The following is a 21,576-nucleotide window of genomic DNA, read 5'->3' on the forward strand; positions in this document are numbered from 1 at the left end:
ATTTGCATTTCTCTGATGATTAGTGATATTGAGCATTTTTTCATGTGCCTGTTGATCATTTGTATTTCTTCCTTGGAGAATTGCTTGTTTAGGTCTTCTGCCCATTTTTTGATTGGGTTATTTGTGTTTTTCTTATTAAGTTGTATGAGCTGTTTATATATTCTGGATATTAAGCCCTTGTCAGTCTTATCTTTTGCAAATATTTTCTCCCATTATGCAGGTTATCTTTTTGTTTTGTTTATGGTTTCCTTTGTTATGCAAAAGCTTATTTGTTTAATTAGGTCCCATTTGTTTATTTTTGCTTTTATTTCTATTGCTTGGGTAGACTGCCCTAGGAGAACTTTGCTGAGATTTATGTTGGATAATGCTTGTGTATGTTTTCTTCTAAGAGGTTTAGTGTCTTGTCTTTAAATCTTTAAGCCATTTTGAGTTTATTTTTGTGTGTGAGAGTGTTCTAACTTCATTGAGCTTCATTCATGCAGCTGTCCAGTTTTCCTTCATTCAAGCAGCTGTCCAGTTTTCCTTCATTTGCTGAAGAGACTGTCTTTATCAAGTCTCTTTTCTTGAACTAAATTTTGGTATCAGTTTACAGCACGTGTCTCTGTGTTTAGAATGACCATGGCCATGGCCACCCATTGTGGTGGTGTAATTACCCCAGCCACAAATGCTGATAACGTAGTGGCTTGGGACCTTTTCACCACCATGGTGGTTCTGAAAGCCTTATCCCTCTGCAGGCAGATCCAGCCCCATCATTGTGGTACGTGAGCCCAGAGTGTGCTTCCTCAAAGCTGGGGGTGAATGGCACTGACGAAGTTTAGCAAAGACAGATGGTTCTACATGCCTCATTTCCGCGTTTATCAAAGGTATTTCTCCTGCTTGGATGAAACATGTTGCTGTAAAACAATTAGGCCACATGGAACAAAATGACACTCTGAGATAGCAAACATTTAAATAGAGATGGAATACTTAGTTAAGTGTACTGATATTACCAAGAGCCCCGGAAGTCAGGACACTTGTTCTACTGAAGAGCTAAATGGCTTCAAGCCCCTTGACTTCTCCAAGTCTTAGTTTCTTCATCTGTAAACAGGGAGTTTGGATTAGGTTATTGCTAAAGGCTCTTTGTGTTCTAGCAAGCACCTTTTAAACATACACATCTCTGTTATCATCTTTGAAGCATGAAAATTTATGAAATGATAGAGACAGATGATTTTTCTGGATCCTCACTGCACACTCTCTCCCAGCTAGGATTAACCTCACTTATATATGGTTTCCCATTGGGCTTGAGTCCTTACAAAAATCTGAATGCTTTTCAGTTTAATGTGTGTTAACAATCTGTTTGTTCAGTGCTTAGAAGAGTAATTTTAGGAAATATTTTTCTCTCCAGAATCCTCAACAAGCAATCCTTAAGCACCAACTGAGTGCGGGGTACTCTTGGCATGGAGAGTTCGAAGAACCATACAGTTTGGTTGGGGTCCTCAGCGGGGCTTAGAGTGCTGTTGAAGAGAGCAGAATTATGATTGAGGGCACATTTAATTAAATGACAAATGAGTGATTTAGAGAATAATTACAGTTTGTAGCCTGTTTTTATTTAACCACTTAATTTTCCTATATTGAGGATTTCTGCTCTTTAAATTCTCTTTATCATGGTTTAAACACATCTATTAAGAGTTGACTCATCTAGCAGTGAATAATTCTCCTCTTGGTTTCTTTGAGATAATTCTCAGATTAAAAAAGAATTTTTGGCATTTGAGTCTAATGATGAAGGCTGTGGGAAAGAAGTAATCCCAATGATTATGTCTGAAGAAATATGTATTATATATAGCTTTTTCTTGCTATGCTAACACTGTCTTCAAACCACATACTAATTAAAACATAGCAGGTAGAAATGATCAGTCAGCATCATATGTGACCGCTGGATACCATCCCAGACACTGCAACGCTGCTAGTCACCTGTGTGTGGCATCTGTTTGTCCCCTTTTTTACTAACTAAATGATCTCCAATTTCATTTGGTTTGGCAATGTACATGGCTTTAAAAAGTTATGCTCGTGATGTTCTCTTGTGACAGGGGTAGCCTGCAATATGACATAATCCTATCCAATGAAATATAAAGATAAGTCACAGGATTGGGCTCCCATAAAACTTGTTAAGGTCAAGGAAGAGGCTGATCCGAATGACAAATGCTCTTTGCTTTCATCCTCTGTTTCTGCGATGTGGATACAGCTACGGCTGGATGTAGGAAAGCTGTGTTGAATTCACAAGGAAGTTCTGTGAATAATACATCCTTAGCATGCCAGTGCAGAGAGTGTGAGAGAGCCTGGGTTCCAAGTGACACCACGAGTTGTTGTACCAGCCGTGGATTCCTTGTCTCTAGGCTTCTCATTCAGTGAAGGACATAAAACTCCTTATTTGTTTAAGCCATTTTCGGGGCATTGCTTCTATTATCGTGGCTGAACACATGTTAAGGGATATGAGTATATACTATGTGCAATCTTACTGGGTATACAGAAAGACTTCTAGGAGTTTCTAAGTCTCCTGAGGGATGGAGATAGATACACACACACACACACACACACACACACACACACACACACCCCTACAAATAAACATAACTAGTGATGAATGTGATTCTAAAGGCCTCCGTGAATATGGAAGAAGATTAACCTGACTGACAATGTCTGAGAAGGCTTCTTGGGGGAGGGTTTGTTAAGCCTTCTGTTTTTCTTCACAAAGGTTGGTTTTGACCTTGCAGGCACACAGGAACTAGAGGGACACCTTGGGGCAGAGGAACAACTTGAATGATACTATAGAGATTCTCCAGTTAGGTCTCACCAGCTCATTAAAGAAATATAAAACAGTAGAGAGTGTTTCTAAACTGTCTCAGTTCGCTCTGGTGCAGATCACAAAGTTGGTTTGAACTGGAAGTTGCAATTACAGTTGTAGTGTTCATTTGATTCTCACATCAGCTTTTTTTTTTTTTTTTGACCTACCTCATAACTGGTTCCAACCTTTGTTGTGTTTTGTTCATATACTGGAGGCTGCAGGGAAGATACTGTTCATATACTGGAGGCTGCACAGAAGAGCAATACTGGACACGAGAACCAAACCCCATTTCTGTTCTGGGTAATTTGGCTTGTTCTCCACCCGAACTTTTAATCCCATAGGAAGTCACATGTGAGCTTGATAGTTAAACAAGAAAAACTGTGATAAACTGTATCCTCTTTTCAGGGTTTCCTAGTCCTTTGCCTCTTAAGCGCCCCAAAATGGTGATTATCAAGGAATTTCTAAGATGGAGGTAGGTGAGAGTTGATATTAAGTTAATTGGCATGGTTTATGGATTTGTATAGATATATATAGATAGATGGCATTCAACGATGTAGACCCATTTAGATACCAGCCATGTTCTTTTAGATATTATACATAGACACATACATTCAGGTCCTTCCTTTTGGAATCTGTGCAAATGAGTGGTTAAAATCCATGTATGAGCTTTTGTTGCCAGAATCTTCATTTTTACCTGAAATTCTTCTTTGTGGAACTTTTGCTTTCCATGGCCAATTTCCTGACTTCTTTTTTTATACTTATCTAACTTTACAAGATATGTATTTTTTCATGCAAATGACCATGTGTCTGGAACAAGAATGCAAAATACATGGCAGCTACTGGACACCCTTATTTCCTTTCCATGCCTGTACCCATGTTGTGTATCCTTGGGACCCAGGGCCCTTTCCTACTGAAATTAGGCTGCCTCAAAACCTTCTTCAACACAGTGCTCCAAGGAGGGCAAAGAAATATTTGAATTGAGACTCGGGATGAAAGTCATTTGCTATCCACTGAATGAGTGGTACTTTATTCTTTGGATACAAGACTACACTAAAGACTCATGTATCCAGAGGTACTCCTTAGTCTTCAGGAAATCTTGGGTTTCTCTTTCAAGGACATGAGGAATGTTCTTCCAGGAGGTGGTTTCAGAAAATAACTTGTATCTAGTTATGGTCTTAAACCTCCCTGCTCATCCAGAGTTCGAGCAGTCTCCTCAGTGCTGATAATGAGCTGATAATCTTATTTGACTTTCCTGTTTTATAAACAGGAAGGTGTTTCCTTTACAATTGTGAGAAATCTGATAAAATATTCCCATAAAATGCTACTTCATCTGTAACTACTGTAATAATTTCCTATTGTTGCTGTAACAAATGACCACATACACAGTGGGTTAAAACAAGAATGTATTTTCTTACAGTTCAGGAGGTCAGAAATCCTAAAATCAACGTGTTGTCAGGGCTGCACTCCTTCTGAATGTTCCAGGGGAGAAACCATTTCCTTGCCTTTTCTTGCTACTGGAGGCCACCTGCATTTCTTGGTTTGTGGGCCCTTCTTCCATCTTCAAAGCCAGCACTAGGACATCTTCAAATTTCTCTCTGACTCTGACATCCCTGCCTTCCTCTTACAAAGATCCTTGTGATTAGAGTGAGCCCACCTAGATAATCCAAGATAGTCTTTTCTTCTCGAGGTTCTTAATTTAATCGCACCTGTGAAGTTGCGGTTGCCACGTAAGGCAGCATAGTCACAAGTTCCTGGGGTTAGGATGCAGGCATCTTTGGGGAAGCTTTATTCTACCCATGACCCATAGCCAGTCACTTTTAGTCACTTGATTGCTGATTCATCTTCACTGTTTTACACACACATACCCATCGTGCACAGTATTTTCCTGACATATAACTAGGAAAGCTAGATGCAGTTATCCTTTTTGTCTGGAGGAGAAAAATAGAGATTCAAAGAGAAAAAATTAGTTGTCCATGAACATGAAAGTGGAGAGCTGGGATTTGAACCCTGTGAGTCTAACTTGAGGTCTGGAGTTTTCAGTCATATACTGTAAAATCCTCAGCTTTCATTCAAAATAAGGCAGTGATTTCTCAAACTTACATTAGCAGCAAAACCTTATGTTAAATGAAATCTTACCCATGTAACTGATATGTCCCACTTCACCAACAAGGGGTTCAAAACAAGGGCATCTCTCTTTTAATATTCAAATTAAATTACTCCAAGCTCCATCTTGCTGTTATGGAAATGTCTTTCTGTCCTCCTTGGATTCTCCTTTCCATAACAAGCCCAAGAACATTAGAAGTGTGTATTCAGCCCACGACATAACGTGGGGGAAAAAAGCCCGAAATAGTCTAATGTGTTTACCAGGAGCCAGGATGTCCACAGCTGTTACTGCTGCTGTTGCCACAGGGTGTCACTGCTGGAGATGGGAGCGGTGTGTGTCTACTGGAAGAAGCAGGGCAGAGACCTACATGCACACACTGACATCTTTGGCTGGTGGTAGACTCCGAATGTGGGGAGTAAAAGGAAGCCCCTCTTGGACAATGTTAGGCAGACCTATGGTCACCCATGCTTCTGCTCTTACAGTTTACCAAGAAACTGCTCTTTCACAATGGAACTTACTGCCATTTTCCTGAGGGAGACCCTCTCTCATTGTCTGGGGAGCTGGGGCATGAAGGTTTTCCTCTCTTTGAAACAGCTCACATCTGGAACCAGCTTCTCTTAGAACATCAGCATCCTAGCCCACGACTTTGGAGACAGTCCTCTCTTGGTTCCAAGGTCTGTCTCATTTGATGCATCCAAATAAGTGATAATTCTTTAGAGGTTTTAGAATAAGATTAGGCTGGAAGGAACAAAAACCTTAAAACACCAGATAGTGATGGCATGAACAAGGAACAAGTTTCTTTCTTTGTGTTGTTCTATCTCTTTGTTCTACTATGTGGTTTTTATGCTCCTAAAGTCAACTCATAAACCAAGGTGTTCACTAAATCTGAAAGCTGCAGTCATCAAATCCATATTCCAACTAAGAGATAAGGTAAAAGAAAAGAGAATGACTCCTTTTTAAGGATATTTTCTTTACATCCCACTGTCTAGAACTTAGATGGCCAGATGACCTTACCTATCTGCAAGAGAACATGGGAGATGTGACTTGTATTCCAGGTGGCCATATGTTCTGCTACAACTGAAGGATGCTGTTCCTAAGGCAAAAGGTAACAACTAGCAGTCTGTTCTAAGGGAAACACCCTAACTTATTATCCAGTCACCTCGTTTTATAAAACAGACAGGAGCAGATTGCTCTGTTCGAAGCAGAGGTGGTTTTCTAGAGTCCTGCGCACTCAGCTTTCTGCACCTTTGCTGTGGTTTTTGAGCCAATGCTGACAAATAGAGGACTGCAAAGCTCAATTTGAAAACCATGTTACTGAGATGACAGCTCACAACTCAAAGGGTTACTTGCTTCCTGCTTTTGACAAACTCATTTACTTATTTTTCCTGATAAATTTAAGACTTACAGAAAAATAAAAATAACAATATAGCAATGATAGTATACCTACCACTTAGATTTACCCCCATCATACAGGGTCCCAGTATTATTTTAAAGAAATAAAGCATTTCAGATCTAGCTACAATTCCTCTAAAATACCACACAGGCTCATTTTCTACTTTTTCCATTTCTGTGTCCAATTTCTGTCCTCCCCAACCTGTATCATAATATTGGTATTTATCTTTCAAGTTTATTTGAAAAAGTTCAAGTCCATACTTCATTTTGATTTCCTTTATTTTTACCTAATGTGCCTTTTCTGTCCCAGGACCTCATCCAGGCTACCACGTTAGATTTAGTAGTTATATCTCCTTAGGCTCCTCCTGCCTGTAATACTCTCTTATTTCCTTGTTTTTGATGAGCTTGACTGTTATGAGGAGCATTGGCTAAGGTATTTTGCAGACTATCTTGGTTGATTTGTTTGATACTTTCTCATGATTACACTGGGGTTATAGGTTTGGGGGAGGAAGAGCACAGAGGCAAAGTGCCATTTTCTTTACATCATGTCAAGGGTACATACCATCTCCATGATTTATCACTACTGATACTGACCTTAAGCACCTGGATGAGGAAGTGTCTGTCAGATTTCTCTACTGGGAAGTTCCTCTTTTATTCTTCTTTTCATACTGTGCTTTTTTAGAAGAAAGTCACTAATGCACAGCTTACGGCTACACTTCAGAAGCGGGGAATGATGGTTCCCCTCTTGAGGATAGGAACTCTTCTGCATAAGAGATTTATCTCTTCTCCCTCATTTATTTATTTGTCCAGTCATTGATTTATGTCAGTGTGGATTCATGGAAATTTATTCTATACTTTGAGTTACAGTTCAATACTATGTGTGCGTGGGGGGGTTATTTTTGTTAAAATTGTTCCACATTTGGTCATTGGGAGCTCTTTCAGTTGGCAGCTATGGCCCTTTGACATACCTCCAACCTCCAGTTGTCATTTAATTAATTAATTAAAGCACTTCTTTGTTCCCTGGTACTACAGAATCCTCCAGGCTCCTCTTGCACCAGTCCTGGAATCAGCTATTTCTCCAAAGAGCCCTGGTTGCCTCTATTGGAGAATGGTACTAAGAACGAAGATTTGGGCACTAGGCATGCTTGAAATCATATATAATATATATTTATATGTATATAATATATATTATATATAGAATGTATATATTACATATGTATTATCCACTCATGTATACATACATACTTATGTGTGTATATATATATGTGTTAAAAATCATATATATATGATTTTTATTTTAACAGGACTTGGTAGTAAGTAATAAACTAAGAGTAGTAAAACTCTAATTGTGGCTTTTTAGCATTAGTGGAACAAGTGGCAAAATTTTTAGGTTGTAGTCCTTGGGGATACTGCCCTTCCCTGTCACATTGTGAGAGCAGTCACTTACTCATATTGGAACTTAATCTTAACCTTTATTTGAGTCACAAACTCCTTTTGAAATGCTGTTGAAAGGTTAACAGACCTTTTACCCAGGGGGAAAAAAAAAACAGATACGGAATTTAGTCTAGGATTTCCAAGGTTCAAGATTTCTCTGAAGTCTGACCTAGGACGTCACTGACCCCTGGTCAGGGGACCTTGGTGCTAGAGGTTGTCCACATGCCCTGTTGATGATCTTCTCTAGCCTCACATCCATTGTGACTTCTCTTCTGGCCAAGGAAATAGTGTCAATTAACAAATAAATCAGAAGAGTCTAATCCGGTAATAGTTTCTCCATCAGCTAATTACAAACATTTATTTTAAGCAGTTCTCTTTTATGTAAAACCATGGTGGAGTTGTTTGGGATTCTCTTTGGGTTTCTAAACCAAGATTTAAAGGGGGAAAAGAAACCCGAAGTTAATTTGCATGGATTCTTTAATTTCTCTGTCTCCTGATTTTGAGTCACTTCCTCTTTGCATTAATGATGCCTATTTAAAACGGGTACAGTGGGAAGGATAACACACTTAGCATAATGTTGTGTCTATGAAAACCGACATAGGTGTAGGACGGAAAGAGTTAATCGAGTTAAATCTCAGTACATTTTTCTGAAGCGGTGTTTAACACTGATTATTTCAAGGTGGTTTTTATAATCACTTCCAAATGTTTTAATGAGGTTGTTTTTTCATTTTTCTCAAGGCTTCTTTAAAAATTTTTTTCCTTTCCATATTGATTTTACAGCTACTTCCCTTAATGCCGCCGTTGGCAGACCCAGTTATGCACTTTTACGGTTTGTTCCGGAAGCTTTCATCCACCTCCCAGCCCCATCTCTCTTCCTGTCTCCTGGGTGCTCTTCATCTGAGCAGAAAGCTCTTCGGGTCTGATTCCTCACGGTTTCCCACGCTGCCCGCCTCCCAGGCCGTGTGCAGTTTTTATTTCAATCTGTCAGTTGTAGTCGTAGCTACCTCCTGTTGTCAGCTTGCTTCTTTAAGATCTTCCTGGAATAGAATCGACCAGATTAGTGATTTTATCTAATTTATTGATTATCTGCATTGATAATCTGTTTAATTCGTGTTTGTGTTCCTTTGGTCTCAGATACCGCCTTAGAAGCGCTTCCCTTTCCGGATCTGGGTTTCTCCAGTCTGGCAAGGGGCCCCTACTGTATCAGGTGATGATACGCAGTTGGGCTGCCCAGGGGAAGGCAGGGCCCGGATGCTCGTCACACGCCACAACTTTGGGACAGCTCTGGGTAAACGCATGATACCAGCCACCCTGGGCTAATGTCAGGGATGAGAGTCAGCATACGCCTGCTGCCTGCCAGTCCTTCAGACAGAGGTCCCGTTAGGTCACAACAAACAGCAGCAAGATTTATGGCTTCTCAAAGAGGAAAACCAATTCCCGAGACAATTGCTGGGCTCGCGATCGGTAATGGCGGACCCTCTCCTTGCAAACATCATGACAGGGAAACAAGACCACTCATCAAAACAAGATCACTCATCAAACGGGGTCTTATATCTTGATGCAAAGAGTGCTGGGTATTTTCTACAAGGTAGTGATAATAAATGGGACGGTTTCCCCTATTTCCTTTGTCTTCCTTGTTGGCTTGAGTCCAGAAGCCTATTCTCAATTCAGTCCGAAGTCTTCATAAATACAGCTTTCCCCCCTGAACTATGTTACCCACATAAGCTTATTGAGGGATTCTGCACTTTGATTTGGAAGTTGAAGTGGTCAAGGTACATCTGTTTTTAATGGAGAGAGAGGGTGTGTTTGTGTGTCTCAGGTCAATGTTAAGCTCTCTGCCAAGGGTAGTGGAATGGAAAGCATGAATGTAGTGTCCCCTGTGTATATGCTTGGGCAGTGGAGCTTGCTCACTGGCTGTCCTCCCAGGATGAGGGACTGTTTATGTATGAATGATGTTAGAGTAGCTCTAGCCCTCAGTGGGGAAAAGGCTAATTAGGTAACCTGTTGGAGAAAAGCTTTTTAAAATTTGGATTATGGTAGAATGTTAACATAAATTTGAAGACTAACCTACCATTTTCCAGTGTAGTAATGATAAAATAATGATAAATTATAGACAAATAATAGGAATCCACATTGTCTGAGGGCCATTCAAATGCAACAGTGAAGACTGTCAAGTTATTTGGATAAACACTGTCCCACAGCCCCAGATGATTTGTGCCTACATATCTAAACACCTGAGTATTTGGAAATGGCCATTTAGGGCTGATATTTTCTCTCACCCAGGTGTTTGGCATCCTGTGAACAGGGCAGTATATCTGGCTTTGAGATTAAACATTCTGTATTAAGCAGATTCATCAAAAACAGAGGTTGAAGGACAAAGGCCCATTGGAAAAAAAAAAGTCTTTGGAAAATGGCAGTATCAGGGTCTCCATAACATGAACTGGGTTCCCAGGTGACAGCACCCTCTCATGATTCCCTCGTTAATACCCATGGGAGCCACTGATCCCACTCTAGTCTTAGTTGGCTTGACTTCCAAACCCCAGGGAAAAAAATGTTATTTGAATCTGGAGTCTTTTATTATTAATAATAATAGGCATAAAATTTAATAATTGAGAAACGATACCAAAAAGGAAGATAAAGTAGGGGACTCAAATGAGAAACAGATCCCCAGGCCCAAGGAAGTAAGTGTGAGCGCAGATGTAGCAGTAATATGAAGAAAAGGAAAAATGTGTAGCTGCCATGTGTAGTGGCAAGCTCTCTCCTAGGGCTATGCACTGGCTTCCAATTCTGTTCCCCCAGTTACCTCTGACTTGGAAAAATTCTGCTTTTGGAGTTGAAATTCTCCATGCTTTGTTTTACCCTAAGGGAATACATTTGGTTTTTCTGGGAGTTTATATGTTGTGAAAGCTAAATCTCTTACTTTTATCAAGGCAATGATGTATTTTAACAAACACTAGGGCTAGCAGTCCCAGCAAGTGTCCTGTCTCTGCATTGTCCCGTGAGGAGATGGGTTTAGCCATGGTTACAGGCCATCTTCGATTTCTGTCTCTCTTGCCTGACGTATATTAGCCTTAGTCTCATCAGCTAGACTAAAGGGCTGCTTGAGGGACCAAAGACCTCATCTTCCATGAAGGTCTCTTCATAAAAGCAAGCATGATGCTTGACCTATGATACTGTTACTGTGTGCTTCGTCTCTACATGTGGGTTTGATGGGCTTGAGTACCTAAGAGAGGATCCTGCTTCTTGAGAGGGAGGAGCTCCCCAAAGGACTTATTTGAAAATATTCCCTAATTATAGTGTTAATAGATTATAAGAAATGATGGGTTTCTCTTACAGTAAGTTCATAAGAAAGTTGTCACAAGTTGATGATTGTCTAGTTACTGTGAATACATTTCAAGAATACTTGAAGTCTATTTTTTCAGACAAAATGTTCCTGACATTGTTTCAGCAAAGTATCTGACAAATGCTGTTTTTTCTTAATCTCTTGGGTCAAACTGAGTCAGATTAGCACTTTACATGTTGTTTTTCCATTAGTTAAAAAAAAAAGATTACACCTGCATTTTTAAAAAATCATAATTTTTCATAATGTTGTTTTCTCAATTGGAATAGATCCTATTTTGCACTAAAACTGTTTTCTAAGAATGGGTCTCTCATTTCTGGGGTATGATGGATGAGATGTCTTAGAGAGGTACACCAATTGACATTTTAGATTTTAGTAAGAATACATTTCGGTATGGAGTAGGAAGTATATAGCAGGCACATCAAACCTTGAGTCATGGATATTATTGCTCAGGATAAAGTATATAAATACTGTGAACCAGGGTAGAGAAAACTATCAAGTATTTAAGTGTTTACTCTTTGTACATTGGTGCATGCAAAAGTGTAGCAAAAAATTGTAAATTTGGTAGATCACTTAGAAAAAAACATAGCTTCAAACCAAGACTAGACCTTCTATGAAGAGGGGAGAGAAGAGCCAGCACTCAGGCCTCAAGAGAGAAACATGTTCCTAACAGGGTGCTGGCCCCCATTGACCTCCGTGCATTCTTAATGAAGGCCTTCTGCCTAAGGCAAGTTGAACACATCCTGAAGCCACTAATGACTCAGCCATTCACCTGGCAGTATGACTGGGAAAGAATTCTGAACCCTGGTGTCACCACACTTGGATGTATCCTGTGAAGTATATCACAAACTATCTGCTAATGAGAATTTATTATACCAAAATAGACAGGATTTTCTTTTAGTTATAAACTAAAGCAGATCCTATGGCTTCTATAAATGCCCTTACCTTTACTCACACACAAATACTTTCTCTAGAGTTAGGAGAGAAAATATGGGGAAATACAGAAGAGAGTAGGAATTGAAATTGCCTCTATCTCTGGGCCCAACCTTGGGTTTGCGTCACACTTGGGGCCATTGCTTATTCTACGTGGCCATCGTTATTTTTTTAAATTGTGGTATAGTTGATTTAAAATATTGTGTTGGTCCCAGGTATACAGCATAGTGATTTGTTTTTCTTTTTTTCTTGCAGATTATATTCCATTATAGGTTATTATAAGTTATTGTGTATAATTCTCTGTGCTGTACAGTAAATTCTTGTTGATTATATATTTTATGTATAGTAGTTTGTATCTGTTGATCCAATGCTCCTAATTTGTCCTCCCTGCCCCACTTTGGTAGCCAAAAGTTTGTTTTTTATGTCTATGAGTCTGTTTTTGTTTTGTATATAGATTCATTTGTATTATTTTTTGGATTCCACATTTAAGTGAGATTATATGGTATCTGTCTTTCTCTGACATTTCACTAAACATAATATTCTCTAGGTCCATCCATGTTGCTGCAAATGGCAATATTTCCTTCTTTTTATGGCTGAGTAATATTCTATTATATATACACACCATTATACTATACCACTATGTATATATATCTCACATTTTCTTAAGCCAATTGTCTGTTTTTATTTTTTCAGTTTTATTAAGTAAAATTGATACAATTTGACTGCACATATACAATATATTGCATGTAAATACATATATACAATATACTGTACATATTTTTAATTTACATATGTGTACTGTTCATTGTTTCTAAGAACAGTTTAGAGTTTTAGCTTTTTAAACTTACATAGTTATCAAAGGAATAAAGCCAACCACAAAATAAGAATCAATAGAATAGAATAAAATAAGTAATCCAATAGTAGTAATCCAATAGTAAAGTCAAATGTGATAATCCAGTTGTCTGTTAATGGGCACTTGGGTTGCTTCCATGTCTTGGCTGTTGTAGATTGCTGCTGTGAACATTGGGATACATGTATCTTTTCAAATAAGAGTTTTCTTTCTTTCTTTTTCCTCCTTTCTTCCTTCCTTCTTTCCTTCCCTCCCTCCCTCCCTCCCTTCTTTCTTTCCCCTTCCTTCCTTCCTTCCTTCCTTCCTTCCTTCCTTCCTTCCTTCCTTCCTTTATATATATATATATATATCCAGGAGTGGAATTGCTGGATCATATGGCAGGTCTACTTTTTGTTTTTTAAGGAACCTCCATACTGTTCTCCATAGTGGCTGCCCCAATTTACATTCCCACCAATGCTGTACAAGTTGTCTCTCTTTCCTGCATATTCTTTAGCATTTATTATTTGTCGATGTTTTGATGATAGCCATTCTGACAGGTGTGAGGTGATACCTCATAGTGGTTTTGATTTGCATTTCTCTAATAATTAGCAATGATGAGCATCTTTTCATGTGTCCATTAGCCATGTGTATGTCTTCTTTGGAAAAATGTCTATTCAGTTCTTCTACCCATTTTTTAAATTGGGTTTTTTTATTGGGTTCTTTTTTTTTTTTAATTGAGTTGTATAAGCTGCTTGTATATTTTGGATGTTAACCTCTTGTTGGTCATATCATTTGCAAATATTTTCTCCCATCCTGTAGGTTGTCTTTTCATTTTGTTGATTGTTTCTTCTGTTGTGCAAAAGCTTTAGTTTGATTAGGTCCCATTTGTTTATTTTTGCATTTATTTCTTTTGCCTTGGGAGACGGATCTAAGAAAATACTGCTATGATTTACGTCAAGATGTTTTACCTATATTCTCCTCTAGGAGTTTTATGGTTTCATTTCTCCCATTTTAGGTCTTTAAACCATTTTGAGTTTCTTTGTATACAATGTGAACAAATGTTCTAGTTTCATTGCTTTACATGTAGCTGTCCAGCTTTCCCAACACCATTTTTTGAAGAGACTGTCTTCTCTTCATTGTATATATCTCTTCTCTTGTATATTCTTGCCTCCTTTGTTGCAGATTAGTTGACTGTAGGTGTGTTGGGTTTATTTCTGGGCTCTCTGTTTTGTTCCATTGATCCATATGTCTGTTTTTGTGTCAGTACCACACTGTTTTGATTACTGTTGCTTTGTAGTATAGTCTGAAGTCTGGGAGGGTTATACCTCCAGCTTTGTTCTTTTTTCTCAGGATTGCTTTGGCAATTCTGGGCCTTTTGTAGTTCCATATACATTTTAGGGTTTATTTGTTCTAGTTCTGTGAAAAATGTCATGGGTATTTTTATAGAGATTGCATTAATCTATAGATTGCTTCAGGTGGTATGGTCATTTTAACAATATTAGTTCTTCCAATCCAAGAGCATAGGATATGTTTCCAGTTTTGCAGTCATCTTCAATTTCCTTTACGCAGGTCTCACACCTCCTTGGTTGAGTTTATTCCTAGATATTTTATTTTTTTGATGTGATTTTAAGCAAGACTGTTTTCAAATTTTCTCTTTCTAATATTTCATTATTAGTGTATAGAAAAGTGACAGATTTTTGTATGTTAGTCTTATATGCTGCTACCTTGCTGAATTCATTTATTAGTTCTGATAGTTTCTGTGTGGAGACTTTCAGGTTCTTGACATGGCTGTCATTCTAAAGCATCTTATCAACCCTACCTCTTCTTCAGCTATGTCTGGAAATGGCATATGTCTATACTTTAAACCAAAATGTATTTTAAGTTGGCTGTAGCCAAACCGCATCTTTGACTTTTTTCCAATGTTCATAGAATTGGGAAAATTAAAGGAATATTCCTTGCTCTTTCTAAGTATCACTTTGAATGGCTAAGAATTCAAGATGTTGATAAAGAGTAAGTCACCTGGAAAGTGATCTGGCCAGCAGTAACAAGGCAGCCGTCCTTTCCCAGCTGCAGAATTAAGTAGCCATTTTACTGGAGACTAGAGACTATAGATTTAGTTATTTGCCGTACCTGGGAAATATCCTTTAAGAATAGCTATATGAAGAATTAAGAGCTGCCATTCTCTTACTCTAATGAGACCACTGGTAGAAATAGGGATGGTCCTTAGTGGGGATTCTAAACCCTCAACTCCAGCAGGGAGGTGCCACATCTTACTCATGAAGTAATCTTTAGTACTTAATGCAGAGCATGGCCTACGGAAGTACATTGTTATTGATACTCATAATTTTTATATTTTTTTCATTCATCTATTTATGAACTTCTTATAATCAATGTCACCAGAGACTGACTGTATATTGATAGGTAGTCATGCTACTAATAAAAAAGATTGGAAAAGGGGAAAGAAGAATTTGAGGGGTAGATGAAATCATGACAGTTTATTATTTATTAGATTTAAACACACTTTTTATTACTGAAAAAACCTCTAACCATTAAACAAATGTTAGAAACATTGTTATGTAATTGTGTAAAGTTGGTTTCTCTTCACTGACTTAAGTAGATTATAATTACATTCCATAACTCCCATACTAAAGGGGAACATTTACTCAATATTTTAGTAACTTTTTAAGCAAAGGAATATACTGATTTAGGCTGAAACAGGAATTCTTATCATTCCCATTCACTAGAAACTCTCTATTAAGCACAATTGGATAATAATGTAGTGTGACCACTGTTGATCTCTAGTTCCCTTCGCCTCCACATCAAGACGGTAATTCTCAGGATTACAGATGTGTTCATTTGAAATCAGGAATGCTACTGAATCGCTAAAACTAACAGTTTTAAAGTTAACAGATCATTAACATGACTTAAATTGATTTAGTGACTCAAATATTGTAATTATGCTCAGCTAAACCCCTCAGTGGGGGATTGCAAAATCTTGTAAACTAAAGTGCTGATTTAGAACTGGAATCCAACGTGGGTAATCTTTTTGTTTTTCCTCCCTCCTCCCACACTCCCTCCAGGCCTACCTTCCTTCATTTTTCTTCCTTCCTTCCTTTTTCATTTTTTACTTTCTTCTATCTTTCAGCTTAACTAGACTAAGCATTACTTTCACCCATAGACTGCTCTGGCTTCAACATTTGAGAAAATGAAAACAATATTTCTGGGTATTGTTCTTCTTAACACAGGGGCTGGGTAATTAATGACAAACATTTCTTCTAATGACAAACATGCTGCATTAAGTTTTTATTAAATTACCTGTAAGCTTTAAATCTTAATTTATGTGTACAAAGTTGAAAGAATACAATGGAAAAATCAAAGGAATTGGATTATGGAGATATATTTCAATTTATGAAAACTCATAGAAACTGGCCAATGATGTTTTTGTTAAAGTTTTATTATTTACTACTGTATTACCCAAGTGAATTTAATGCATCAGTAATTTAGATACCTGGATTGCTCTAAGACTGGATTTTGGGAGTTCTCATTACATATAAAAGCATCCTGCAGTGTTCTTTACTTAGGGAGTCCAACCTGTGTCTATAAACCTTTGCAAGGCTTTCTTGGTTCACCGCAGGGGGCTGAAACAAGTAAGCAGATGGGGATTTTTTTTTTTTTAATGAAAAGGAAGAAAAGCCTGTTTTGTCATAATGACAATTCTGTCATACTTCTGAGGAACAATGTTAATGATCAACACTGGCTGCAGACATGATGATTTGGAGGGTGGGGTGTGTGTGTGTGTGTGTGTGTGTGTGTGTGTGCACACATGCTTTACATTTGCAAGGGCATTTAAAAGCTTTGCATCAGAGACCTGCAAAAATAAAAATATTGAAACCAATGTGTAGAGTAATGACTCTTCCCCTTCGCTGGCTCTGGGGCAGCCTAGGAATGTAGACTTCCTGCCACAGAACGAGGCATTGGTAAGGGCTCACTCCTGCAGAGATTGTACAGGGATGGTCAGCAAGCTCATATCCACAGCCCTCTCCCTCAGTGGTTTTCTTTATGTTTGTCCTTTTTAAAACTTAAAATAGTAGAATGCTCTTTACCCTCTTAAATCTTATTCATAACCCCAACATGAAAGCAGGAAACAGTAGATCAGTTGCTTTTGAATCGGTGGTAAAAGTCTTGAGCTCTGTGCCTTGAAGCTCTCTCCTGTTCAAGGCTCCCTCTTAAATCAGGTCCTCTATGAACTCTTCTAGAGTATGGAGAGTATGTGAGTTTTTCATTCATTTCGGTTAAGACCTAATGTAAACATCTAGAAAGGCTTTCAGATTTTGTCATTCCTAGTCAGCCTTTCCTAAATTTACTCTTTTGTTAGCCAGTAACTAGCAGAGCCCAGAGTGGCTGGAGGAGAAGAAGTGAGTTCTAATTTAGAGAGAGTTTGAGGAGGAAAGTAAAATATACAGGTTGTATCAAAGAAAACATGAAAAGGCTAACACATTGGAGGAACTAAGCATTTGAGAAACAGTCTTAGTACCCTGTTAACCCAGTAGGAAGAAAAAAAAAACATAGGACAAAGGGAGGAAAATATTGTGGAAAGAGAGAAAGTAGGTTATGAAGTAACACTGGTAACTGCCTTTATGTTTAAGCATTTCCCAGGCTTACCAATCTGGTACAGCTTTTGCTCCATTTGGTGAGAGGCTTCATTAAAATTACAGACTCTCTAAGAGCTAATTTTACCCAGGTGATGGCGTAGCGGACCAGTAGGGTGCTTCAGAAAGGAAGAAATATGGGCCCAAATTTCCCAGTGTAGATCCCATATGTAGATCTTGGCTTTGGGGGCATCTTTGGTTTAGAGGTATACTTGGGAATATTCTGGAACTCAGTTAGATAACTGGTATCTGAATCCTTTCTTGACTTAACTATCTATCCCTGAGGAAGCTTCAGAAACAGGCAGAAATGACTTCTGTCATAAATTTGCCCCTATCTCTGATGGATCCTCAGATCTTTCCTTAGATTATGAGTTGGATGAGAGTTATGAAAGATTATTCTCATTTGCTAAAGTGATGGTAGAAAGGGGTGATGATATATATATAAAGGAATTTACAAAAGCAACTCTGTAATGAATCAGTGATTGATTTTGCCTAGAATTTATATATAAATAAAGAATAGCAAATCCACATGAAGAATTGTAATGTTCTCTTAGAGTTGACTCCTTTAGTATTATGTTACACCCTTCTTTATACCTGGTAACTTTTATTTGAAGTATGCTCTGTCTGAAATTAATATAGCTACTCCTGCTTCTTTTGATTAGTGCTGGCATGTTATATTTTCCTCTGTTCATTCACTTTTAGTCTATATGTATCTTTGTTTAAAGTGGATTTCTTGTAGACAATATCATTGGTTTCTTTTTTTTTTTTTGATCCAATCTACAATCTCTGTCTTTCAAGATGCATTTGAATCCTTGAGTTTCAAAGTGATTTTTTATATAGTTGGATTCATATCTACCATATTTGTTACTGTTTTCTACTTTTTATTTTCATGATTTTAACTAAATATTTTGATTCCATATTCTTTCTTTTCTTAGTGTATTGCATATGTATATATATATATATCACTTAAAAAATTGCTTAACCTAGAGTTTACAATATACATTTACATCTAATGCAAGGCTACTTTTAAATATCACTATACTGCTTCATGGGTAGTGTATCTTAAAAGAATGAAATAGTTCTAATCTTTCCCTCCTCTCTCATATCATTGTTGTCATTCCTTTTGCATAAATATATATATGTATATAAATACATTATTGGAAATGTTATTTTGAACAAACTGCTATCTTTTAGATCAGTTTAAAATAACAAAAGCAAACATTTATTTTACTTTCAATTATTCCTTCTTTGATGCTCTTCCTTTATGTAGATTTAAGTTTCTGAGCTAAATTATTTTTCTTTTCTCCGAGGAACTCCTTTAACACTTCTTGCAAAGCAGTCTATCGACAACAAATTCCATCAAGTTTTGTTTGCCTGAGAAGGTCTTTATTTCTCCTCTACTTTTAAAGTATAATTTTACAAGATACATAATAATAAGTTGGTTTTTGTTCCTCTTAATACTTTAAATATTTCACTCCAGTCTCTTCTTGCTTGCATGGTTTCTAAGGAAAAGTTTAATGTAGTTCTTATCTTTATTCCTCTGTAAGAATTTTTTCCCCCTCTGGCTTCTTTCAGATTTATTTTATCTTTAATTTCCTGTAGTTTGAAAATGATATGCCTAGATGCAGTTTTCTGGGCATTGTGTTCTCTGCGTTTCCTGGATATATGGTTTGGTGTCTGACAATAATTTGGGGGAAATTCTCAGTTATTATTATTTCAAATATTGTTTCTGGTTGTTTCTCTTTTTTTCTCCTCTGTTATTCCCATTATATTTATGCTACATCTTTTGTAGTTGCCTCTCAGTCCTTGGATATTCTGTTCTTTTTTCCCCTCATGTTGTTTGTTTTGCTTTTCACTTTTCATGGATTATATTGATGTATCCTCTAGCTCAGGGATCCTTTCCTCAGCCATGTGAAGTCTACTAATAAGCCCATTAAAGACATCCTTCATTTATGTTAGTGTTTTAAATCTCTAGCAATTCATTTTGATTTTTTAAATAGGATTTCTATGTCTCTGCTTACATTTCCTATATGTTCTTGCATGTTGCCCACTTTATCCATTAGGCCCTTAGCTTATTAATCATAGTTGTTTTAAATTCCCTGTCTGATAATTCCAACATCCCTACCATGTCTTGTTCAGATGTGGTCTTTCTCTTTAAATCACGTGTTTTTTTGTTTTTTGTTTTTCTGTTTTTGTTTTTGCCTTTGGCATGCCTTGTATATTTTCTTGATAGTTGAACATCTTTAGTGATGCGGCAGTAAGGTGTGGGGGGAGGGGAAGTGTTCTATAGTATTGTGATTATGTTTCGGTCTTTTAATGAGCCTACACCTCTGGACTGTGAATTTCACAAATATTTCTCAGTTTTCCCTTCTTTCTAAGATGGCGGAGGGTGGCTAAAGTGGACTGAAATCATGTCCTTTTACCCAGGTGAGATAGGCTCTGATAATATCCTAGCAGGTGAGACTCTTAAGTTAACAAGTTTCCCCCAAGGGCAGAACTTCTGACGAACAGAGTGCTCTGGCGTATTACAAAATGGTTTCCTTTCCTAAGGGGAAGGGGATTTTTCTCCCATATTTATTGTGGGAACTTGGGAGAGTTCCCGGGGGTCAATCTCACAAGGTTGTGGCGGTTCTCATATGAACTGTCCAATTTCCTTGGAGACTTTAATTTTCAGAATTGTGTGTACAGATCACCCCGTGATTCATCAATTACAGCTCAGGTTTGTTTTGTTTTGCTTTTTACAAGCACTGGTTCCTGAGGTGGTTTCCACTTGTGAGTCTCTGCTCCAGTGAGTCATACTCCCTGTATTTTCCAGTCTCTCCAATCTTGAGCACAGTGTTTGCACTATGTCCTCCTCTGTATGATAGATCTCAAAAGAGTTAATTTTTCAGTAGGTTCACCTTTTTACTTTTTAGGACAAAGTGGTAACTTCCAGGCTCCTTAGATGCAGAACCCCTTCCTTTGCTTTTCATTTTTAGATTCTTTTTTGGCTGTTTGCTTACATTTGGTTTGCCATATGAATTACAGAATAAATTTATTATCTTCAAAAAATTCAGGGAACATGGATATATTCATATTAGTAAATTATTTATAACCAAGGATGGGGAATGTCTACCCATGTATTGAAATCTGTATTTATGTCTTTTTCTAATTTAAAAGTTTTATCCTTAAAAATTGTATGTGTTATTTGTTAATTCTTAGATTTTACAGTATTTTTTGTACTATCATGAATACCCTCTTTGCTTTATTATATTTTAGATTATGTTAGTGCCCATTAGAGAAGTGTTATTGATTGTTTGCTTTTTAATAGGGGTATGAATTACATATAGTAAGTTGTATAAATCTTAGCTTGATGAATTTTTATTTTTGTATATAGCCATATAATTACCTTTGACATCATTGTATGTAATCTTTCAAGGACTCCAAAGATTCCTTCATGTCTTGTGACATTTATCTGAGTTACATACAAATGGAACCATACCTTTGTGTCTACAGTCTTTTGTGTGACATTATGTCTTCCTTTACAATTTGGATTTCTTTTATTTCTTTTTCTTGTCTGATTGCTGTGCCTAGGAATTCCAAAACTATGTTGAACTAAAGTGGTCAGAGTGGGCATCCTTGTATTATTCCTGACCTTAGAGGAAATGCTTTTATCTTTTCACCATTGAGAATAATGTTAGCTGTGGCTCTGTCATATATGGCCTTTATTATGTTGCGGTATTTTCTCTCTGTGCCTGCTTTATGGAAAGTCTTTATCATAAATGGATGTTGAATTTTATCAAAAGCTTTTTCTGCATCTATTGAGATGATCATACGGTTTTTATTTTTCATTTTGTTAATGTGTATCACATTGACTGATTCATTGATTGATTTGGAAGAATCTTTGCATCCCTGGGGTAAATCCCACTGGATCAAGCTTACCTCAGGAACAAGAAAAAAACTCAGATAAAAACCTAACCTTATACCTAAGGAACTTGAGAAAGAAGAACAGACAAAACCCAAAATTAGTAGAAGGAAAGAAATCATAAAGATCAGAGCAGAAATAAATGAAATAGACACTACAATATCAATAGA

The 21,576-nt window shown here is 37.4% G+C and overlaps 1 long non-coding RNA gene across 7 annotated transcripts in view; it reads left to right on the plus strand.

The window, feature by feature from the left end:
- The window catches only part of LOC107034014 (uncharacterized), a 152,441-nt gene that overhangs the window by 63,799 nt on the left and 67,066 nt on the right, over positions 1-21,576 (plus strand). For 5 of the 7 annotated variants that reach the window (XR_012077439.1, XR_012077440.1, XR_012077436.1 and 2 more), the window contains one exon: positions 5,915-6,030. The exons of 1 other annotated variant lie outside the window; for it this stretch is intronic. This is a non-coding gene — a long non-coding RNA (uncharacterized lncRNA). Of the gene's footprint in view, positions 1-734; positions 864-5,914; positions 6,031-21,576 lie in introns of all 7 variants that reach the window. One more of the 7 variants, XR_012077442.1, reaches the window with a different exon arrangement.

The sequence above is a fragment of the Vicugna pacos genome, chromosome 11 (assembly GCF_048564905.1).
Source record: "Vicugna pacos chromosome 11, VicPac4, whole genome shotgun sequence".
Lineage (NCBI taxonomy): Eukaryota > Metazoa > Chordata > Mammalia > Artiodactyla > Camelidae > Vicugna > Vicugna pacos.